Here is a 6,862-nt window from a genome sequence, read left to right as displayed (position 1 = left end):
GATAGGACACTTATAAGTGCAGTGTTCAATCTACTTTTTCTGTTTTACCAGCTAGCCACTATGTTCTGTGATAATTTGAGTTTTATTTTTGTATTATTAAAAAAACACCTATTGCATGTCTCAGAATTTCTTAGTAAGTACTTGCAAAGTAAATTGTACATGTCAGATCAAAAACTAAAATAGGCAGAATGAACTTAGGCAATTAAATGTGAAGAGCCAGACTTTAGTAAAAGTACTTACTATTTGCCAGCCCCTGTGGTTGAACTCTAGGGACACGAAGATAATAAGGCATGCACCTTCCTCCTTGGACTTTATTCCCAAACTTCCACTTTATGGGAGAATACAAATAATTCTAATCAATGTTTAATTCTCAAATAATATTTTTAAAGTAGTGAAGGTACCTAAGTGTCTATACACCTCTATACAAGTACAGGGATGTGAATGTGTAGAACAAATTTGCTTTACCCAGCTATGAGGCTTAATCTTACAATGCCCAAACTTGAGTGTATAAGTTAATATATCTTTTCTAGATACCTACTGAGAATTATGGGGGAAAAAAATCAAACTTTATTAGATGGTTTATATATCTAGGAAGCAGGAAGAGGATAAAAAGGGGAACAAGATCTTGCTGTCAACTTGTAGGGAGACATAAGGGACCTGGGTAGTCAGTGTTAAAAACCCAAGAAGGCAATGATGAGACTGATATGAAAAAGCAGATTTGTTATTGTCATGGTGGAGTGTAAAACAGGAATAAGATATGCTATTCATATTTATAATTATTAAAAATGAAGACATTAAATCAGACTTAACTTTCTATGTTTATATATGAAAAAATGACCAGTGTAATCCCACATCATGTTTAACTACAAGAATGGAATCCTAAGTAGAATAAGTTATATTCCATGTATGTATAATATATCAAAATACATTCTACTGTCATATATATCTAAAAAGAACAAATAAAAAACATGTTCACAGAAAATAAACACATTAAACTTTACTAATATTTAACAGATTGAGAGTAGTACATTAATATAATATATATTGTGCATATACATATATACTTTATATATAAAATACAGTATGAGGAGCCTAACTTCCTGAGAGTGTGCTGGAGTAAAGGGTAAGTCAGCCACATGGATGGAGAGGGACCACAAGGCTGGGGACCAAGGCCCCACACATGTACCGGAAGCCTCCTTAGATCTTCTCACCCAGCCAACCACCAACTGAACATAGCTGAGCAAGAGACCCTGCCAATACCATGGGAAGCAATGAAGCAGGCTGCACTCATGATAATTCACTGTGTCTCATGATCTGCGGATTTCCTAACCCACAGATCATGAGACACAGTGAATTATTATTTTAAGCCATTGAGTTTTAGAGTATAGGTTGTATCACAGAAATAAATAATAAAACAGTCACATCTTACAGTTCAGGAACTGGCCCTAGAGACAAACATACATATATCAAGATTCCTCTTTTTATACATTGCCACCTTAGATGGAAAAATAAAATTCTGAGAGCCAAGAATATATAGTCAGTGAAATCCTAGGGTAGACTAAGCCCAGAAGACGTGGGAATAGCTAAGTAAAATAACAAAATCTTAATTTTAAAGAAAAATCACAGATGGGTACAAAAACACTTAGGGATTTTGGGATGTTATAATAAACAAACAGAAATCTAAGTACTGGTTCTTATTTTGGCACTTCCTTTGGCAAAAAATTTTACCCTTCAAGTCTTTGGGTTTGTTTCTTACATATATGCCAGCTTGTCCTTATTGTTGGGGGCTGGGAGCCTGGAAACTACATTACCCAGCATCCTTGCCTGCAGAATTCCCAGGCATAGACTGACAGACAGACACAATAGCATGATATTTAGAAGGGAGCAGAGAATCAGAAGCCATATCATTGCTCTTCTGCAACAGACGGTACATGTGTAGATCTCAGATTTTGTACTGATTCCCAGACATTTCCCTGTGAATCATCCACATCAGTACAAGAAACAGATGTGATCATCACCAGCATTTCTCTGTAGTCTCTGAATTTTCCTGTCTCTGAACTTGAGTAGCAAACTTGAAAGATGTGACTTCCTCTGACTTCTCACAGCCTGTCTAGGAGCTTTGTGTGCACTCAATTTCTTGTACTAAATTCTTTTCCTGCTTAAAACATGTAATGTGATTTTTGTTTTTTTCTGTTAATGTTTATTAAGTCTAAATGAGATTTAGACAAACAATGAAAGTCAAGATAAAGTAGAATTTCTCTTCATGTATATGCAGGCATCTAGAGTGTGTGTATTATTTCTCTTTCTATGCATATGCGTGTATATAATTTTTTTCCTACAAAAAGCTATGAACCTCTTTCACCAAATTTGGATCACAATCACATATGTCACAGCATGGAGGATAATCATATGGAAGAAACACAGAATGGAAAGACGTAATAAAAGTTTCAATTGAATTTCTAGGGGCAGGGGAAATTAGCATTTATTTCTTCCAATTAATCAAAGAAAGTTTTGTAGGTAGTGTCATTAGATTTAGCAAACAAACAATAAGAGGGTACCTATTTATATATAAATTTCAGATAAATAATATTGTGGGCAGAATAATATCCTACTGGAATCTGTGCATATCTTGAGCTACTTGGTAAATGGGACTTTCAGATGTGATAAAGATATGAATCTTGGAACAGGGGGAGTTGCCTGGGTTATACAGGTAAACTCAATCTAATCAAATGAGACCTTAAAAGAGGAGATCTTTTTCCAATTGTAATTGGAGGGAGATGTAGCTAGGGAAGAAGGGGTGGAGAGATATAGCATTGCCAGCTTTGAAGATGAAGGGAAATCATGAACCAAGAAAGGTGTGTGACATCAGAAGCTGGGAAAGGCAAGATAATGAATTCTCACCCTGTCTCTGGAAAGAAAAGCAGCCTAGCACACACTTTGATTTTAGCCCTATGAGATCCATGTCAGATTTCTGAACTGCAGAATAGTGAATTCACATGTACTTCAAGTAAACACTTTTACTTTAAAAAAAAAAAAAAACTGAAACAGCTCTTCAGGGGACAGTATCTAGAGGCACTCAGGATGGTCCAGCATTTAACATATGGTCATATGCTTTCTATAATGCAACTTCTAACAAAACTAGGCATTTGCCAGTAAACAGATGGAGTTGGAGAATATCATGCTAAGCGAAATAAGCCAAACCCAAAAAACCAAAGGCCGAATGTTTTCTCTGATATGTGGATGTTAATTCACAATAAGGTGGAGGGCACTAGGGAAAAATAGAGTTACTTTAGATTAGGTAGAAGGGAGTGAAGGGAGGAGAAGGGGCATGGGGATAGGAAGAACAGTAGAGTCAGACATTATTACCTCATGTGTGTATATGACTGCATGACTGACATGATCCTACAATATGTACAATCAGAAAAATGAGAAATTACATTCCACTTATGTATGATTTATCAAAATGTATAAAAGCATTCTATTGTCATGTACAACTAATTAGAGCAAATCAAAAATTAATTTAAAAATCTAGGCTGTACCAAACCCCTGGTAATAGAATAGTTTACCTTTTATACAAGGCATGTTGGGAAAGCACCAAAGTTGGCACATGGTATGTGCCCAAGCAGACCTCAAGGGGTTTGTGCTGTGAGATTTGAAGTTCATATGAGATTGTCTAAAATGAAAAAAACATGTCCGCAGGGCCGATGGTGGTTCCACGTGTGTTAAATGTGTCACTGACAGGATCAAGTGTGTTTTGCTTATTGAGGAACATAAAATCATTGTGAAAGTGTTGAAGGTACAAGCACAGAGCCAGAAACTAAATAAAAGGTAGATTTATTAGTAATAAAAGGTTAAAAAAAAGTTAAAACTTTTTTATGGATACAATAACTTTTTATTTTATTTATTTTTATGTGGTGCTGAGGATCCAACCAGGTGCCTCACATGTGCTAGGCAAGTGCTCTACCACTGAGCTACAACCCCAGCCCAAGTTAAGATAGTTTTAAGCCGCTAAGTTTGTGATAACTTGCTACAGAAGCAATAGATAACTCATACAAACAACAGATAATTTTTAGTATGAGTTTGGCCCATGAAATGTTTGAAATATACAGATGCCAAAAATTCTGTTTTGAAGCTGAAATTTAACTGAGTCTTGTATTTTACCTGGTAACCCATTTAATAGAGAAGTTTCCAGATCTCTTCTACATCATTGCATCCAGCTATCTCTGTGATTTTGGGAACTTACACGTGCCAGGCACTAAAAAAGATAATTTAGATCTTCTCTTCCACTGAATCCTCACAGCTCTTTGGTGTAAACATTATCATGCCTATTTTTTATGAGTGAGTTTACTGGACCTATGCAAGTTGAAGCAGTTTGTTCAAGGACCAACAGGGAGGGAAAGGCCGTGGGTGGGTCATGTCTGTCTGACTCCAGAGCCCAATCTGCTAAGTTATCTCAGTCTAGTTTGCTAGGCTGCCTCTTCCTTCCTCAGCTTGCTTTTATCGCTGAGCCCCAAAGGGTAGCCTTTACCACTACCCTACATCCTCTCCACCCACTCTCTCCTGCAGACGAGTTAATCTGATGTGTGACTCCCACCTCTTTGATACCACTGAAACTTCTCTCTCAAAGGTCAGTGAGAGCCTCGGCTCTATCATCACGTCTTAGTCATCCTTCTCCTGACCTTCTCTGCAGCATGCGGAGACATGATTGTCCCCCCACCCTGCCACCACCACACACTGGGCATTTGTGTTGTGATCCTGACGACCCTCCTTCATCTGATCATTTCTTCATCTCCTACACGTCTCACTCTTTACAACTGCAGGGACAACCTGGTTCTGTTCATGCTCTCATTTCTTCATTCCAAAACTCCCTCACGGTCACAGCTTCCACTTAGTCTTGCTGAGGATTCCTGGATATTATCCTCAGCCCTGATTCTCTGTCCACAGCTCTCTCGAACGTTCTCCAAGTGCCTGCTGGACCACCCAGGCAGACTCCTGCAGTGAGGAATGTTCCAGGTCCCAGCCCTCCCTGCTGTCTGAAGGGGATGGTTGCTCTACAGGATCTGAGTCTGACACATTTTTAACTCTCTCTTTCTTCCTGACACGAAGTCACCTGTTCCCGATGCTCCGTTCTTCATGATCTATTGCATCCTTTCTGTTGTGTTGCTCCTGCTGGCCAGGCCCCTCTTGCCTCACACTTGGACTGAGGCCACTTACTGCCCAAAAGGCCCTCAAGCTGACTGAAATTAAGGAGTGGCTCCTTCTAGTGGTTCCAGTAGAAAATCCATCTCCTTACCTTCTCCATATTCTTGAAGCTGTTCCATTCCCTCTTGGTTCATGGCCACATCACAATGCCTTATCTCTCCCTCCTTCTCTAGTCACAGTTCCTTCTTCCTCTTCTCTAAGTCAAATCTCCTCTACCTCTCTCCTCTATGGCACTTTTGGGCCATTGTCTACCTATCACTCCAGGTCACTGTAATTTGTGGCCAAACTGCAAACCCTTTCTCATAGCTGAACCACCTCCTCACCTCTTTTTCCTAGTGCATTGTTCTCAGCATTTTCCTAATACACCATCTCTATCATGGCAGGTCCCAGATGAAATGCCACCAAAGTTTCCTTCTCCCTTTAGAGCACATTTCAAACTCCTTAGGGTAGAAGAAGCCCATTCCCACAGATATGAGGACCCTGACCTGACAAGGTACATCGTCCTGCATGTGCACTTTGCCTCGGGTTCATGGATGTTTCTGGGAACGTGCCAAGTGTTCTGATTGGCATATGGTGTTGGCCCTGCTTCACGAACAAGTGAGGCTTTCCTCATCCTCTAGTGCCTGCTCAGACCTCACCCTTGTTCCAAACTGGATCCCTCTCCTCAGGCTGCTGTAACACAGTGTCACAGATGGGATGACTTAACAGAAATTGCCTCACATTTCTGGAGGCTGGAGGTCTGAAATTAAGATGTCAACAAGGATTGGTTTCTTGTGAGAACTGTGAGGGAAGAATCTAAGGCCTCCCTCCTTGGCTTGTGGATGGGCGTCTGTTCCCTTTATCTCTTTATACCATCATTTGGGGCCATCCTCATGACCTCACTTTTACTTGATCACCTCTGCAAAGACCCTATCTCCAAGTAAGGTGACATTTGGAGGTACTGATGATTAAAGGAGACCCTGGCATATAGAATTGGGAGGGATAAATCAACTTATGATACTAGCCTGTCACAGTTCTGTTTGGTCCCTGTAGTCTCTAGTGTCCTCTGTACCCTAGGCAGAGAGTCTATCCCACATCTAAACAATGCAGCCATCCTTGTTCACTTGTTTGGGAAAATAATAATAAACTAAAACTTGATCGCAGTCATTGTCTTTTAACAATTACTTTGTGGATGTGTGTGTGGTGTGTGTGTGTGCTCTTATGGATTCAAGCACAGATGTGCATCCCCCTCTCCCTAGTAGAATCTGGGCCTTGAAGATAGCAACTGTGTCTTATTGTTCTCATGATATTTATGATATTTGTGTTCAGTAAATATTTGTTGATTTAATTTTAGAAAATTTGAGTTTAATTTGGGTAGGGAGTGGACAGAAATTACTCTAATTATAGGAAATGACCTGATATACTATATAGCATTGAAAGAATTTCTTCAATACCTTTGTTGGAGAGACTCAAAGAGAATGCTTTCAGGTGACTTGCTGCTTAAGAATGCTTTCAGGTGACTTGCTGCTTAAAGGTCATGAGCTGACCAAAGAGCAAATGAAGAGAGAAGAAAGAGAAGCAAGTGTCTAGATAACCAAACTAATTAATCTAAACACAAAGTCAAGGCTAATGGCAACTTGCACCATCAGCATTACCCCAACCTCTATACCACGGCCCTATT

The 6,862-nt window shown here is 39.5% G+C and overlaps 1 pseudogene; it reads left to right on the top strand.

The window, feature by feature from the left end:
- The first annotated feature begins 3,081 nt into the window (after nt 1-3,081).
- Nucleotides 3,082-3,832, top strand: LOC124986320 (60S ribosomal protein L34-like; annotated as a pseudogene).
- Nucleotides 3,833-6,862: the final 3,030 nt, after the last annotated feature.

This window comes from Sciurus carolinensis, chromosome 6, assembly GCF_902686445.1.
Source record: "Sciurus carolinensis chromosome 6, mSciCar1.2, whole genome shotgun sequence".
Taxonomy (NCBI): domain Eukaryota; kingdom Metazoa; phylum Chordata; class Mammalia; order Rodentia; family Sciuridae; genus Sciurus; species Sciurus carolinensis.
Note: the sequence above shows the minus strand (reverse complement) of the source record. Positions and strands in the feature narration are given on the sequence as shown.